The sequence below is a fragment of the Coturnix japonica genome, chromosome 7 (genome assembly GCF_054131305.1).
Source record: "Coturnix japonica strain WE chromosome 7, WE-NBRP24, whole genome shotgun sequence".
NCBI lineage: Eukaryota > Metazoa > Chordata > Aves > Galliformes > Phasianidae > Coturnix > Coturnix japonica.
The window spans coordinates 22,926,202-22,943,906 of record NC_140669.1 but is presented as its reverse complement, the minus strand read 5'-3'; the positions used below and the strand labels follow the sequence as shown (position 1 = coordinate 22,943,906).

Here is a 17,705-nt window from a genome sequence, read left to right as displayed (position 1 = left end):
ACTGATGACTTGACAACCTAAATTAGATGCTTCTAAATTTTCTCTATCAACAGATCATTCTTCCCTGTCAGATCATCCCTTGCACCCAGGGCAGCAGGCACCTCATCACCAAAGCCATGGGGGAGAATCAGATGCAGACAGCTCATGGGAGATCCAGATATAACACAGGAGATCCAGATATAAAGGTGGGAGAAATAGTTTTAACATTTATACTCTATCAATGAAATATTAAACATTATTATGTTCTTCTTTCCTGCACTTAAATATCTGACCCTGAGTCACCTGACAGTGATACGTAGCAAACACAGCCTCCTGTCTGCTGCTCTTCCCAACCTGACCTGTGAGGATATAGAGCTCGTGTGGGTGCAGTGTATGGGTTAGAAAACGTGGATCTGAGAGTCCTCTGCTGTTATGAAACAGCATGTTTAGGGGACAAAGTGCTGTGTTTCTGAAGCTACAGAAAGTACTACGCAAGGATTTACTGTCACATTGTTGTATTTAAAATGAAGTGCGTATTCCAGCAAACCAAGAATTAATAAAATACACCAGCCACTACAAATCATTTAATCACCACCAATTGCTCCACTGCCCGCCAACACCCACAGATGCGCATTGTTCAGTTATGGCTTTAGGAACCCTCTATTATAGAGTGGGAAGAGACGTGGAACACCCTCGGCGTTTATGTTGACAGTGGTGGAAGTGACAGAACACATTGATTTGCACAGAAGGAAGGACAGGCTGTCCATGTGCTTCTGTGAATCACTAATATCCGTCTTGACCAAAAACCTGTTTTGGTGACTTAAATTTTGCTTTAAAAAACCAAAGCAAACATCTTTGCTGGTGGTGGGGAAGGGACCGAGTACAGGTGCTGAATTTCTAAGGAGTGCTTGGTGCTCACGGTGGATCTGCAGTTGCTTAATGACCCTAGGTCAGTTTCTAGTCCTTTATTTAAGAAACAAGAACATTGTTTTTAACCCCAGGAAGAGCTGCTTTTCACAACAGTGTTACTCCAGAAGCATTGCAATACTTAAAAGGGAGAATTAAAAAATAAAAATCTGGAATTAAAAGCCATATGGTCTGCAAAAATAAAATATATGTATCTCCTTGTGTATGACTGGGAGGCGTAATAACCTTCGGTTGAAAAACATTTTTAATAAGATCCACTTGCCACGTCACTTGGACTTATTGCCGTGCACAGAGATGCGGTTATCCAGGTTTGGAAGCGGGAATCGAGTCCTCTGTCCTAGGGAACGAGGCGGGAACGGCCCGCGGCTGCGGCACCGGCGGCGGTTGAGCCGGCGTGGCGTGGGAAGGCGCCGTCGTTGACATTTGCCATTAAGGTACGGACAGAGGTCGGATCCCGCCGGTCGTGCGGTACCCGGAGCCGCGGGGCGCCGGCACCGGCGGCTCCGAGCGGAGACCGACCGCCTCGGCCGGAATCGGGTTCGCCGCGGGTTAAAAATACCGCCGGAGCGCCCGGCTCCGCTCGGAGGCGTCGGGTGCCGGCGCGGGGCCTCCTGCGGGCGGGCCGGGCTCGGGCCGCGCCGGCGCCCCGCGGGACGCGGCTGTCGGCCGGCGGCTTACGGGAGCGGGGCCCCGGCCCGGCCGGGGGAGGAAGAGCGGGGCAGCGCCGCCAGCGCCCGGCGGCGGCGGAGGGGCGTCCCGCAGCGCGGGCGAGCGGCCGATCCGCGCCCCCCGTCCTCGTCCTCGTCCTCCCGCCGCGGGGCCGGGGCCCTCCCCGCCGCGCCGAGCGCCGCCGCTGGCTGCCGCCGGAGTGGCCCGGCCGAGCGGCCGCCGCCGGGGCCGGCTCCGATCCGCCATTATCCTTTGTTCGCGGCGCGGCGGCGGCGGGGACGGTGCGGGGCTCGGCTCCATCTTTAAGGCGGGCGCCCCTCCCGCGGGCGGTGCGAGGCCGGGCTCCCCGCGTCCCGCCGCCCGCCGGCCGCCCCGGTCCCCGCCGGGCTCCGTTTCCTTCCCTCCCCCCCGCCCCTGTTCGCTGGGCGCCGTCCTCCTCTTACCGGTTGCGGGCTGCTCCGTCACTGCTTTCGTTCGCGCCTGGGATCTCGCCGCAGTTTTATTCTCTCCCCCACGTAACACACCGCGTCAAACTACACCTCCGCCGCGTCACTCACACACACACAGGCGCTCCCAGCCCGGCGACAGGCAGGCAGCGGCCGACTGAGGAGCGCCAGCCAGGGAGCAAGCGCCGAGCGCAACGCGGCCCGCACGGAAACCGCCGAGCGCTCACGGAAACCGCCGAACGCGCGGCGGGCGGCGGGAACGGCCGAGCGCGCCGCCGGCCTCCTCGGAAAGAGCCGAGCGGGCGCGGAAACGAACGAAGCGGCCCGGAGGGGTGGCGGAAAGAGCCGAGCGGCCGCGGGAAGGCGCGAACGGCGCTTCCGCCCCAGGCGGCCCGCGGGGCGGGTGGCGTTGGCCGCCAATAGGCCGGGAACAGCGGGGCACAGCGGGGCAGGCGCCGGGCCGGGAAGGCGCAAAGCGGAGAGACGGCAGCAGCACCGGCCGGGCGGCGTCTGCACCGGGCTGCACCAGGGACGGGCCGAGTCACACGGCTCCTGCGGCCACGGAACGGGCAGCACGCTGTCACGGGAGGCTCCAACAGGAGCCGGTGCCGCCCCGGGGCATCTCCAGCACCGTCCTGTCGGGCCCAAGGGCGCACCTTGTCCCGCAGCAAGGAGAGCCAACTTCACCTGCTCCTTCTGCACGATAAAAACACAGCGCAGTCTCGTATAAAGCGCTTTTATCTCTCGAAACCTCAAGATGGCACTGCACAACAAGGTTTGGAGCTCCGTGCATGGTACATCCCCAGCACACAGCACGGTGCGCGCCGGCTCTGCCCATCAGCAGCACCGGGCTCCTGAGCAGCCTCGTGTCCTCAGGAAAGCCAAATAAATGGGTTTCAGTTGGACCGTGTCGTGTAAATCCATCCCAAATTAAAAGGCGGTGCAGGGAACGATTGCAGGTTACTCTGTTTGTTTCTGTTGATTATAGTTATTCTAAATGAAACTGAAATAAGCCAGAATTGACTTATTTAAAAAAAGGAGGTCAGGTTAAACTGACAGCACGTTGCTAATAACCCCATAATACAGCCAGGGCCACATCTCATTTTCCACTCCCGTTGCACTTGTCCCCTTTGTCCTGTCTGCAGGTGAGGAGCTTCAAGGCTGTGAGAACCTACGTGAGAAAATGCCTACGATGAGTGGAACAGACTCAGTGCTCTGAGTGTCTCCTTTCAATTACTGCATTTCTTTATCTCTTTTCCCAATCCTCTTCCCTCCTCGTGCTGATCTTGGTGCTACATCATCTTTCTTTGCTCCCTGGTGGATGTTCTCTACACATGCCAGTTTCCCAGACCTGCCTTTCTCACTGTGGGGCAGCAACCTTGAAGGATCACAGCAGAAAACCTTCAACACTAAATTCCAGCCTTTGAAAAGCAACCAAAAGGCACGGACCAGGCCTCAGACAGTGTCTCCTACAAGAAGCCCCAGCTGCACGCTAAGCCAGAGCAGCAGCAGTGCTGCTGATAGGACTGGGTTATAGCTGGGCCCTGAGCTATATACAGAGGCAGGCAGCTCCTTGCACAGCTCTGATCCTGCTGCCCATTTAAGGTCTGGATGATCCTCTGGCAATCCCACTGGCCATTCCCAGCCCTGCACTCACTTGGGGCTTTCAGCAGCACTTCCCAGTGTCCACCAGCTCAGCTGCAAAGGGCATCTTGCAGCGTTGGCTGCTCCTTTGCCAGCCAGCATAGTCTCCTCATTGCACAGATAGCTCGAGTGCAGTTTATCTCAAACTAAAACAGATGCCTCGGGTAGGTCACATGCCTGGAGTCATTTGAGATTGTGCCAATGTTATGTTTCTGTGGTATTTTCATCTCTTGCCCATGGCTGAGGCTAAGACCATATGTGGACTGGAGCTGGCTTCAGCCCTGACTCACGCCGATTCAGAGGCAAGGCTGGGAGAACATCTCGTGTGCAGCTGCTCTGAAACTTTCTGGCAGCTGTTTTGCACATTCTTCTTTCCCTTCCAGAGTATTTGTTTTTCTCCTCTCAGTCAGCATCCTGACCAAAATCAGGACACTAAGTAAAACTGGAACTTCTTCAGGAGTGGGAGTCAGAGCCACAAAAACCCTTTCCTTCACTAGCATCTCTGCATTCCTTTCACTGTGGTCTCTTGGGGAATTTGGATAAAATGGGATGGTAATGATGTACCAATTACCCACAGAGTCCAAATGGGAGAGGTTGACTTGCGGAGCAAACTGGAGAGCTCAGCAGTTTTCTTCATCAGTGAAAGTTTGCTTGATGATGAGTGAAACCCAGCAAGATTAATTACTTTTCTTACAGTTAAGCCTCAGGGGCAAATTCATTAGCTCTGCAGCTGCCAGCCTGATTATCCTGGGCAGTGGTTCCTTGTGCATGGCTTTGCAGGTTGATTGCCCCCGGCCCAGGGTCTGTGGAGGCTGAGGGGTGGCACAGAGATCCAGAAAGGTTGGCACCTGGCTGCGAGGTGTGGCAGACCACAAGTGGCAATCTGGAGTAGTCAGAATTGCTGATGCTGGTGACACACAAGGCAATATTTATTGTGGTAATACAGAGAAATGTACATTTTAAGCGCTCCAGTCGACACACCACTGAGCAGAATGCAACACAAAGATAGTTTCTGAAGCCACCTCAGGGACTGATTTATAGCAAAATCATCTTTCAACATAACATACTCACTGCCAGTTTCCATAGGACCGCTGTGGTCTGGCAGTGCAGGAGCTGAGAGAGGGTGTTTTGTATGTGTATGACTTAACGTACAGCACAAGTATTTCTGGGGAGAAAGGAAGGTAGGCTGTGCTCCAGGGCTTCACAATCATGTTCACTAAGGGATATTCTCCTAAGGAAATAAAGAGACAGAAGCAGATTGTTTGCAGGTAATGCATGTGGAGGGAGGCAGATGTTACATTGGATGGTTAGCAAACTGTCCAGCACGTTTCAGTATAAGAAGCATTGCATTGCATTAGTTTTGAAACAGATACAGAGGGAGGCAGGAATACCTCCATGTCTCCGTGATGGTCATTGCAGTTCATAGCAGACTGACCCAGCGGTGACTGGTAGGGCAGAAAATGAAAGATGCTTTTCTGAAACCCAATGGCAAGTCCTCCATTTTGATCTCTGCATCTGAGATGGATGGAGGCTTAGCTACAAACTCCCATGCAGAGCAGTCTTCAATCATTTTATAGGCTCTCAGAACCAGCTAAAACTGCTTACTCATCAGGATGAGAACAAAACCCTACAGGTTTAGTACCTGCCAGGGAGAAGAAGATTCACTGGGCTCCCTGAGCACTTTATTACAAAAGTAGGTCTAAATTCATAGGTACCTTAGAACAAAGTAACCAAAAATAGAAATGGTTTTCCAGCATCGCCCCCCTTAAAGTTAATGAACTGCAGCTCAGGTCTGCCCTCCCTGCTCTTGGACATTAATCATTGCTAAAAGCAATAAATCTAGGCCAAATACAGGCTTTACAAGCAGGCAGTTTACATGCTCAATTAGCCCAAGGAAACTGGTGACTTGGCTTAACCCCCATTGTTAGAAATACAGAATCCTGCTGCTGCATCAGTCACGTTTTTCCTGTGAACGCAGCAGCCCAGGAAGGGAAATCCCTGTCCCTTGGTGGGAACATGCTACTTCCCTTTCTGCAAGGCTGCATCCTTTGCCCTTATCTCAGTGCCACTCAGTGACACAGAAGAGGTGGGATTTGGGGTGCAGCACTGAAGGTGCAGGTATGTTCTGAGCTGTTTTTCTTGCTTTGGGACCAACAGGGAAATGGTCTGACAGCACCTTGGTTATCGGTGCCACTGCACTGATAGCAACTCCCTTGTGCCAGAACATGGTGACATTTTTCTTATCTATTAGCTCTTCTACCACATACTTTATAATTTGTGGGTATGCCCCAAACCATTCTGGTGCTTTAAGAACTACAAAACCTGATTAATGATATTGGCAGCACTTTACTAAAGAATCAGGCACAGCAAATGTAAAGAGGACAGTTCTGCAGCTGAGATACCACGTGCTGGGATGTGGCTGCAGGGTGATCAAGGCCAGCCCAGGGCAGGTAGAGGTCTCTCAGTGGGAACTTTTCCTTCCCTGTGGAAAATGGAATTTATCTGTGACACATGGAGGAAAAAATTGATATAGAAGGCCAAGTGGAAGTCAGTGCTGAAAAGAAAAAACACACTAAATCCAGTAACTGCTTTCAGACTGAAAATGGGGCAATGGGGGAGAAATTTTCAGGGAATAATTTTGGGAAATACCCTCTGAGATTTGGCCAGCTGTAGCTCCAAGTGCCTGCATCGTAGTCTGAAGTTGGCTGCCAGGGATAATCACTGTGATGGTAAATACTGTGTTTCTATCAGCACAGCCTGCTGGTTTGGAGTCAGCTCCCATCATACAGAAAACATTCTTTAGAGTGATTTCCATACCTTGACAAATTTAAAATAAATCTTACACCTCTCTAAATGTCTTTCTGTCATAGGAGAACCTAGCAAACATTCATCTGATGAATAGTTTTGGTGGTGGCAGGAACCTGGGACTCCATGTGTGTGGTGTTTGATTTCAAGATCAAGATCTCATCATCTCACTTTAGCTAATGTCTGTGTATGCTGAGCTGATCCAGTTTTCAGCATGCCCATCTACTATAAAGTTGAGTTGCTGGAGCTGTGGGAAGAAGGGGGAGGTTTTTGGGAAAACACTGGTAGAAACACTTGGAGGGTAGGAACTGATTGGAGCGTAGGCTGTTTGGAACAAAACAGGTAACAAAGAAGGCAGAAGAGCAGAGGAAATGTTAATGTTGACCTCCTTAGTTTTCCATTGCAAGTTGTATGGGAAATTGGTAATCACAGTCTGAACCTCTGATTAATCAGCTGAGGCAAGTGTTGGGTCAGCTGTGGAGCACAGGTGAGAGTAATTTAGCTGTGCTCCCGGGAGCAGTGGAGCTTGACTCCACCTCCTCTAGACCTCATTTAAGGGCTGACCACCACTAAGGCAGTATCTCTTGCAGGTTGCTCTTTGGTGGAGATTGCCTTAGTGGTTCCCAGCAGACTGAAGGCTTCCATACAGGTGAGTTTTTCCTGTAAATCCTGTAGATAACCTTTTGGGTATTTATAACTACCATCTTTTTATTATTGTCACTGTATACAAGTGTATGCTATCTGTTGCTAATTTAGCTGCACAAGGAGTCCATGATTCCTTTAGCACATGTCAGGGCTCTGATCTTTCTCTCAGCTTGTGATATCCAAACAGCAAACTGGGTCCTAGTTGAGCTGTATTTACCAGCTCAAAAGAAACTGAATTTTTCCCTTCCATGCTCTGGAGGAAAGCCTTGTCAGACAACATGAACAGAGAACAACATGCTCTCCAAGACTCCTTGCAAGTGGTCAGTTTCAGCAGTTAGGTTGGCACATCCCCTTTGTCCATCCTGCATCCCCATCTTCTCTCCCTATCCCCACTGCTCATCATTCATTTCCACCTCTTATCTGTATGGTATCCATCACTATCTTTCGTCCCACACCATCATCTTTGCACAACTAACTGCTTTGACCTCTGACCATGTGCACCAATCAAAGCGAAGGTGGCTGTAAGCTGGTTTGAACTGCAATTCAAATAGGCTCGCAGGAAGCCTGGATGTAAATAATGAGCTTCAGCCTTTTTTTGGATTTGTTTTTGCTTATTGTCTTTCAGGTCGATTCTCATGGGCTGCTAACTATTAAAACGTGGTGATTTATACAATACCTCCACTAGCCTTGCTATTATGTGTAGGTGAGAATGAGATACTGTATCTAATCACAGGTATTTATTTATCCAATTACATAACATATTTACCTGTGTGGCTATATAACATATAATTTAATTTGTTCAATGAAAATAGTGTGCCTTCCTTACTAGATTTGTGTCAAACCATCTGAACATAAATTGGAATTCAAATAAAAAAAATCACATTACTTTAAAGTATTCTTATTTAACTATTGATAAAATAGCTTAAATGGGCACAGTGTAAATGACAGTAAAATTGGCGTTTACAACAGACCCATTAGACAGAAGGGATTTGGACTGAGGAAAACAAATTGATTTTTTTCTGCTCTGCATTTGAAGACTGCACATATGGAAGGGATCTGCTGATTTAGAAAATCCTCATTTCTTTCCTTGTGCCTCTCCCTCTGGGGTTGATCTCCAGGGGTTGGGGGGCTATTGATACTGCAGTGCTCATCTTGCATCTGCTCCCAGTGAGCTGCTATGAGATCTATGAGTGGTGAGGTGCTGGAACAGGCTGCTAGAGAGGCTGTGGATGCTCCATCACTGGAGGTGTTCAAGACCAGGTTGGATGGTGCCCTTGGCAGCCTGCCTTAGTACCAGATCTGGAGGTTGGTGGCCCTGCCTGTGGCAGAGGGTTGGAATTTGATAGTCCTTGAGGGCTCTTCCAACAGAAGCCATTCTATGATATCAGATGGTTCTGCTGCAAACCAGGAACAAAATCAGAGGGTCTGATGCTCAGCTGGTAGAAAATATCGGTGTATTGACTTTGGATCTCTTTGTCAAGATAAAGATTGATTACCTCTCTTCCCTTCTCCCCTAACTGGTAAAATTTGATATAAATGAGCTGCCATGCAGAGCCATGCACAAAAGGATATTATGTGATAGGGAAAAGCCAAAATCAAACATTTGACTGAGTTTAGGCTGCTCTGTGTCTTTCCAAGCATGCTAAAACTGACAGTATTATCTGTGTGTGGGCTAACACTTTTGGAAGACTAATGGTGTCCAAATGAAATGTGAATAAGTTTATGAGGACAGAAGAGCGTTACCCCTAGATGAGATTTGTGGTTTAATTTGAATAGTTTCCCATTAGAAAGACTCTGCCCTGGCTGACAGGCTGACATGAGGAAGGCACCGCCCTGCCTGCTCCCCTCTGTAAGATGGGATTAAGAAGAGCAGCAGTAAGGAGGCTGATGGAGAGGAGAGGTTTGTTAGTGGAGCATATTTCTCACACGCAGAGTGTGAGTGCCAAGCCTGGGACACAGGACAGCTCCTGGCAGAATGGGATTTTTCTAAGGCTTTATTTTTCCTTGTAAATCTTCCCAACAAGAACTTATGTGCAGCCTAAGCGAAAAGTTCCATGGCAGCAACTAGGAGAGAAAAGAGATATGACCACGTATAGCTAATGGCAGTTTGTAAATGACTGCTGGTGTCAGACAGAGGTCTTCAGCAGAGAAAGACTTGAAATGGTAGCTGCCATTTGTTATCTGCAAAGAAACAAATGGAAATACTTTTGCCTGATGCCTCTTTCATGTCCAGGTCTGGAGCATTTTCTTATTGCTGTGAAGCAAACTGTGCTGATGGAAAGGAAACCACCGGCAGCCATCTGCTGCGAGGCAGCTCATGCTGGGAGTGCAGCCGGGATGCCCCCAGGGTACTTCTTAGGGGCTGCTCCTCTCTCAGTGTGAGATCAGAAAAGGTGAAACCCTAATGACAGCGGTAATCTCCGCTGTCTTCCTTTTGTTCCTTCCTCAGGTCTTGTGTGGATAGTACAATAACAGGAGAAAGCACTGCCAATGCGTGCTGCAGCCACACGTGGGTGCTGGCAACGCCACTTCTTGGTCAGACCAGGTGACCTCTGTTCTCGTTATTTGCTTTCCCATCCTGAGTTTCTCCATCTAGTTCTGTGCTCAAAAGGAAAAGAGTAATTTCTTGCTGTGCTTTCCCTTCTGCGGTCTGCAGAGTCACATAAACAGTGCATTTTCTGACCACGTCAGGGAAAAAGATGCAGCAGCCCATGCCAGATTGTGCTGGCTGATACAGACCTTTCTGGCTTTGACTATTTTCATCCTTTCTAAAAATAAAAAAATAAATAAAAAATCAATCTAAGCCCCATCATAACAAACAAAATAATAATTATATATATATATATATATTTTTTTTTAAATCTGCTTTGAAGAAAAGAGAAATCATCAGATTTTCATGCTTTCCAATTTGCCTTGTCACTGTGGATGCTGGCTAGGTCTCATTAAAGTACCTCAAGTCTCTTGACACTCATTTCTCAGAGCTGATTTCAGGGCTGAGCCCATTTGGCATAGCTCCCTGTTTCCTGGCACAGCACTGCATGCTCTTCCTGCTTAAGCCAAGGAGGCTTTGGGGTGGGGGCTATGCCAGCATGGCTGCTCCATGGTTAATGCATACTCAGGACAAAGCTGAAGATGGCAGCAGGAATTTATTTTCATTCCACCACCTCGCTTCTCTATAGGAAGTGCAGCTGGGCAGGAGGATGCTGCTGAGCACCAGCTGGGCCTTTTCAGATCTGGCATGAGCAATTGTTTGTAGGGCTGCTGGCTGTGGGGGCCCTGCAGATGCTGGGGAGAGGGCACTGCTGTCAGTTCTGGGTGCTGGACTCTGCCTGCCCACTGGGCAGGGGGTTGTCTGGTGCTCCACCAAGCACAGCTCTTGAGCCAACAAGACAGCAGACAAGGAAGGCAGCAGGAACTTTATTATGCATCTTAATTTATAGATGCTTCTTTAAACCTGTCACAGACCTCATCTGCTTGAGAAATCAGGTTCATATGTCAGCTGTAATGCCTCCTTCCAGACAAATAGCACCACAGCATCTGCAATTTCCATAAGTATGTTGCACTTTGAAGATGGAGATACATGAGACACTTCGGTGTAGGTTGCCTTTAAGTGCCTCAGGATTTGCCTCATCAACATAAAGGTCTATTCACTGCTCAGTGTGTGCTTGTGTTAGCCTGAACTTGCTCAGATGCATTAGAGGCAGAAAAGTCCTTTCCTCTGGGAAGCCACTGTCAGTTGATGCATTCGTTGCTCAGGTCCTAATTTTGGGGGCAGAAATTGAGACGAGGCCTCAAAAAAGAAAAAGAATTTAAAAAGCCAACCCATAAACTTTACATAATTTCCTGAATTTCATTCATTTTGCTGTAATTTTACACGTCTTCACATTAAGTGCTTATGTTGTCAGGGAAGCACTCAGGATAAGTAATACCACTCTGTGAGTCACAAATGGAAGCCATGTCGGCTGGCGTTGTGAAATGGATCTATAACTGGCTTTTTGTCCCTCGATTTGAGATGATCTAATTCGATTTCTGTGATTTACGGCGAGGAGGAGAACGTTCGCTGTCCTCCCGCTCCCTCTGTGTGCCCTCACTCCATTTCTTCCCCCTTCTGAATACGTTGAGTTTCGGAAGTCATTAGTCTCTGGAAGGAGACTGAGCGTACTTCTTGCCCAAACCGTTTTGTATACCAATCACAGGAAGAGTGATTTTTTTTCTCCTGCCCTCGCTGACAGCCTGAGATAGCACGTATCATTCATGCCAGTCCTGAATTTGGAGATCATGGCAAAACTGCATTTGTAAGAGAAATGAGTGAAGCATTAGGGTGAATTATGGAGACCTGCAAGAATTTACTGCCTTAGCATGGTGCTGCCCATTTCAGTGCCAGTGCTGTGGTGTGAGAGCCCACTTGCTGCACCAGCAGCTTGGCTCCTGACTGTGGGACTGGCACAGCATCTCCATACCTGGGAGCTCCCACTGTGCTTAGTGGGCTTTGGGTCAAAGTTGAGACAAGTAAAAATGAGCCACCTATACAATCTTGCTAGCTATTGCTTGGGCAAGGAAACAATCAGGCTTAGTGCAACACAGTTTAGCAAAAAGAAGCTGTTGCAGCTCAACATCAAATAGGTTAATGCTGTGATGGCCAGGCACATGAGGTGCTGGGCCAACATGTTGTGGATGTAGTTTCTGAATGTTGCTGCAGACTGCTCCCATGCCCACACCTTTCCTTCCCTTCCACTGCGGCCACAAGCACCGTGCTGACCTTGTGAGCCAAGATGCGTGGGAAGAAAAGTGCCTGTGCTCTGCTCGCCCAAAACTGGGGAAAGAATGGTGGTGGCAGGATGGGCCCAGCAGGCCACTCCTGGCTGCCGGGTGCCCTCTGCCCTCGCTGCATCTGGAACTCAAGTTGTGAATGAAAGCATTAGCTGCACAATATTCTTAAGCAAACATTTATCTTGCAGAGCAGTGGCTGCTCTTACAGGCTGTAGGGGTGGATGTGTAAGAAAACAAGTCCATTGGAGCGCGGCACTGGAAATGAGGACGTTCTCACAATAATTTTTTCTTCAAGTTAACAGTTTCCAAATAAGCAGGTGAAATGGTCTGAGGTGATTAAAGCAGTAGAGAGGATTAGTTTTGTTAAATATAATCACCTTTGCTTCTCTTTTATGCATGGAGTGATTTTCTCAGCAGGATGTGTTATCTATTTTAGTGAATGCCTGACTTTTTTTTTTTTTTTTTAATGTAAATCAGGTTTTTAATCTTTTTGTGTCAATTTGATCGACTGTAATAGCAATTCTACTTGGTAGTAGTTCCCTCCTTCCCAAGCACTTCTGTGCATTTAATTGCCTTAATTGTTCTAATTTGAATAAATCTGGGATCATACCTCAGCTTTCTGAACCTTGCTGAGGATGTGAGGTGTGGGCCTGGACCCCTCTGCTGGCAGTGATGGGGTGAGGAGCTCCCATGCTCACCCTGTCTCCATGGAGCCAGGACTGAGCTGCCATGTGCTCTGCCTTAAAGCCAGAAAGAAAGGAAGATGCAATTTGGCATCCTCATGTGCTTTATTAGTGTGCGAAAGGGAGAGGAAGCCCGTGTTGCCTTTCTTACTGGGGGCAAGGAGCAAGCAGATGGCTCCAGTTACCCATTTATTTCACAGTGACCAGTGATCCATTTTCTGCAGAGAGATGAAGATATAAGGAAGGTGCTGCAGTAACTGGGGACCAATGCACACAACCTGGGTGCTGCTGGGTTTGCTGTGGTTGGCAGCCTTGTGCTGCTCCCTGCAAAGCACCCAGCAGCAACATCCTGGCATCTCTGCTGGCTGCTCACATAGGAAAGTTAAGTCCCAGTGTTACTGGGAAATAAAGAGGAAAGAGATAGTTATCGAGGAGGAAAAAAAGGCTATAGTAGGAAAGGAATTAAGAGAAAAAATAACAAGCTGACCGTTATTAGGGAGGGAGATGCAAAGAGATAAGAGATGGGGGGACACAAACATCTCGTATAGTATATTAAACTTTGGCGCGGATGTAAGTATAAAATGCTCCACAAGTCCTGTAATTGAGAAAATCCATCAACTGTCCTGACAGCTGTTCCAGCATTTCCAGAAGCGATAAAACTTGAATTTATTTCACTTCTGGAAAGAGGGCAGTATCACCTTCTGGCGGCTTTAATGAAATGCCATAAAATTCGAGGAAAAACTGTGCTGTAAAGCAATAAAAAAGGGCGTTTGGCCATGGATTGTTTGCTGAAGCACTGTCGGAGGGGACGTGGTGGCCCTGCTCCCCTTGGCACTGACCCTGGGGGATTCCCACAGCCTGTTCTCAGTCCCTGTGCTACCTGGTACCCTGGTATCCCTGATGCCAGTGACTGGCAGCTGCCCCAAGGGCGTTTTACAGGCAAAAGCCCCAAGTAAAGAGTGAGCCCTTGGCAGTGGCTCATGTTTTCTGGGACAGGGACAGATCAGTGCTCTGCAGGGGGAATAAAAGAGCGTTCTTAAACATTCCTTTGGGTCCTGTAGATTTTGTCAACATATTTTTTTGTATTGGCTCCAGAGGCTGTTTCAGTGACTGCTTCCTTGCTATTTCTGAGTGGCACTCTTAATTTCTTCCTCAGCTGCCACCGTTCCCCACCTCAGCAGGCAGCAGGCACAGGGCTCTGGCTGAGCTCAGAGCAGGGGCAGGGAGTGGGGCTGCAAGTGTGGGCACACTGATAACTGCATCTATACAGTGTTCAGCCACACTACGGTGACAGGAGAGAAGGTCATCACTGCAAAATGCCTCCTGTTTCACAACAGCTGCTAGGCATCAAGCTTGCCTTTCTATTTAATTTGTTAATTGAGACTAAATTTGTAATACAGCGTTTAACTTATTTGAAGAATCCCAGACTGTAATTTAGATTTAATTTGTTGGCAAAAGAGTGTACCTTTTGCATACATTTTTCCTTTTGGCTCACTACCATCTCTCACACAACTGCTGACGCGGTTTCCTTGCCATCGCCTCACCTTGTGCAATGCTGCGGGCACCCTGGGATCCAGCCTTAAGCATGGTGTGTTCCAATGGCAGTGGGGGAGAAGCCCCAGAGCAGCTGAAGGGGATGGAATGGCACTGCTGCTGACAGAGAGAGGAGCCACAAACCTCCCTGAGCGATAGGCAGAGCTCTGTGCTGGGCACTGTGGGTCTGCCAAGCTCCTGGGAGAGATTGCTGCCCACAGCCAGAACCCAGGGGCGTCCTGGGACAATAAATAGGAATTATTTGAGTATTGGGAAGGGCATTTCCTGTGAACTTGGTGATTGCATATCAGGAGCTGATACTGAAACATTCACTGACCTGCCTAGGGCAAAGCTGACCCAGCAGCAGGAGGACATCCCACTGCCGCACACCCTTGGGAAGGACCTTCCCAATTAACCTAAAGTCAAGATTTCTGTGTGAAGGTTGCCATGGCAACCGGGCTGCAAAGATTAAATATTTAAAAATATGGAAGTGCTGCCGGCTTGCAAGGCAAATGCAAGCGTGGGTCACACTGTGCCTGCAGCAAGGAGGTGCTGGTATGCTGCGCCAGATGGGATGAGGCTGTGGGGTGGCAGGATTTCCAGCCTCCACACCACCCTCCCTTCTCCAGGTCCCTTGTTCACCTTTCTGGTCTCCCACAACACCAGGAAACACCACCGTGGCCACAGCCCAGCCAGGTGGAGGGGTGAGGCCAGCCCCAGGCAGGGAGCAGGGCTCCAGCTCCAGGGGCTTCACCCAGCACTAGCAAACACTCAAGAAACCCCAAAGAAGGAAACTCTCCCCACATCGGATCCCTGCAGAGCAGCATCACTGTCCACAGCCCACACAGATCATCTCCTCATCCCCACACCACAACGAAGTGCAGAGCATGAGGCCAGCCCTTATGGCAGCCACCCCTGAGCAGAAGGGCAGGGAAAAGCAGTTAAAGGAAAAGAGCAAGTCTTCCCCATGTCAGCAGAATGTGATCTGTGCAGAGTGTCAAAGCTGTTCCCAGCAATTTGGGTAGAGTGGAACAGACCAAGCAACACTGTTGGTTTGCCTTGGTTTTTCTGCATTGCTCTTTTGTTCAAAAGCAGAGCAGAGAAAAGCAAATGTTCTGGAGGAAGTTATCAGCTCCATATACTGGTGGAAGGCTTCTAATTCACCAGAAATCTGTTTTGACTGCCTTGTTTTGGTTCTGACTCGCTTCTCCCAGAATATATTGTTTGGGTGGCACGGATGTTCCTTATTTCAGTAAGACAGTTTCTGCCTTTTCTGAATCAGAACGTCAGAGAACTTCTCTGCCTGTATCAGAGCAAGGAGGCCCCAGCATCCTGCTCCATGAACCTGCTTGGAAGCACATGGCATTTTTTACGCACTCAGCAGGGGTGTCACAGGGCAGGGTGGGGATCAGGCATTAAACACTGGGGACCAGGGAGTAGGACAGGACAGCACTGAGTGCAGGCAGGATGGGCCACATATCCTGGTTACTGTGGTGGTACTAAGCACGGCGGTGCAAGCCCTGGGATATCTGCAGAACGGCACAGATGGCTCTTCCTGACACAATGGAGATTTAACGGCACCAGAACTCCAACTCTTCTCTCTGGAAAAGAGATATCTCATCTTCGAAATCACCGGGAAGTTACAAAAGTTGAGCTTTTAATGGCACCCACCATACCTATATTGATGTTTAACATTTCAGCCTTGACTCTAAGGTAAGGAAAAGCGATGCTCATTAGAACTCTTCTTCTAATTAGCTGCTGCAAACAGATTTTCTTTTATAAATGCCTGAATGTAAAGTTATTTGTGCACCTAATTTCTTTTTTATGTTACATTTATTTTTAAGTGTAATTCACTAAGGCTTAACATTTGTAATTCTTGCAGGGGCATTACAACGAAAGATGCACATTTATTACAACCCCTTAAATTGCCGCATTTTATTTCCATATGCTTTTAAATTGCTATTGAGCTTGTTTTGTGCTCTTCCCACCGTTAAAGCGTATTTTTTTATCGTACATAAATGGTAAATAATTGATCCCTGCCATCTGGCGCTAATCATCCTGCCAGCCCCGTGTCTCCACCCTGTCCCTCTATTTCTCATTGCTTCTCCCAGACCAGCTTTTCCCCTCCCTCCCTCCACCAGGTTTCTGCAGCTCCACACTCCTGGAGGCTCTGGTTGCAATGCCCACAGGCATGCTCCCATTGCTCCCTGTGCCCAAGTGCCCAGCTCCATCATTCCTATCCCACAGGCCCTTCCCTGCCTGGAGATGCTGGCCCCAGGCACTGCAGGGCTGTGCTCTGCAGCCCTGGTCTCGTTACTTTTAAATAGATGGTATCGCCGCAAGCATTTTCTGCTGTGTTAGCAGCAGTGTGTAGGGATCTGTGTGAGATATGAACACCGAAATGCAGAGCTGGCTTTCTCTCAGTGCTGGAGAAAAGCAGCCATACAGTTCAGTATTTAATGGTGGCAAACCCCAAGGCTTGGTGGCTCCAGAGGGAAGCATTAAGGCCCGGACAGAAGATGATGTGACCGCTGTGCATTCCAGCACAGATCAAAATGGAGTCCCTCTGATTTCCTAGGACTCTCAGTGAGCTACTACACGCACTAAAAAACAATTGCAAAGTATCCTGTTGCCATGTTGACATAGGAAAACCTTAGGTTTGACTGGAACCAACATGTGGCTTGGATGAGCAAAGCAGCCTTTTGCTCTTAGCCTGAATTACATCCTTGCATAAAAACAAAGAACCACAAACCTTTAGGGGCGGATTCTTAGGATGGAGAATTTCTCTCTAAATGGTTAAAGTTGAGCAAGGCTGTGGGTGACCAGAAGCAAGATTTTATGGTGGAAAATGCCAGGAAAATACAGCAGCCAGAATTACTACCAACCTATCCAATAATGACAGCCTGTGCTGTGCAGAAATACAACCAGCCTTGCTGAGCTAATTGCTGGTAAGGACCCAGGAGTAGCGGTAAGCCCCAATGGGACTCCTCTCATTTGGGGATGACAGCCTGGGGGAAGCTGGGCACTGCAGGATGTGGTTGTGGATATGCAGGACATGTTGGATCAGTGGGGTGCTTCACTGGGCCCAGCATAAGAGAGCTGGCACTTCAGCCATCTTCCTTTCCACCTTAAAGCAAGTTTGCTTCACTGGTGGAGCCAGCAGTCAATATTTAACACACAGGAGGAAGATCTAGTGAAGATCTTCTCCCGGTGAGATGTGTTGGCTACATTCAGCCCCAGCTTCACGCTGTACTTGCAGTGTGGTGCTGTCAAATCTCACCGTCACCCATGGACGTGACAAAGTGTATCAACCCAGAGCATGCTCCTTCACAGAGCCCTGTCCAGGGGCTTCTTCCCAGGCTGGTCCAGGCCTCAGAAATGTTTAGCTAATGGCATTCATGACTTTGAGGGAATTTTCATACGGAGAAAGCCCTGTACGGAGACAGGCAACACCAGCGTGTGACTGATGGTACACAGTGGGGTATGCAGGTACCAGCAGGGGGGCAAAAATGTTATTTTCTTCCCACACGTTTTTGGCACAAGAACTGGCAGCTCTTTCAAAGGTTTTCCTAAAAGCTGGCTGTCTTGTGGGATTAAAAAATAA

The 17,705-nt window shown here is 48.8% G+C and overlaps 1 protein-coding gene across 3 annotated transcripts in view; it reads right to left on the bottom strand.

Annotated features, from left to right (window-relative positions):
- The window catches only part of CREB1 (cAMP responsive element binding protein 1), a 29,490-nt gene extending 27,255 nt beyond the window's left edge, over positions 1–2,235 (bottom strand). For all 3 annotated transcript variants that reach the window (XM_085553389.1, XM_085553388.1, XM_085553390.1), the window contains exon 1: positions 2,019–2,235. The gene's annotated coding sequence lies outside the window, so the exon portion shown is untranslated. The remainder of the gene's footprint in view (positions 1–2,018) is intronic.
- Between the last annotated feature and the right edge of the window lie 15,470 nt (positions 2,236–17,705).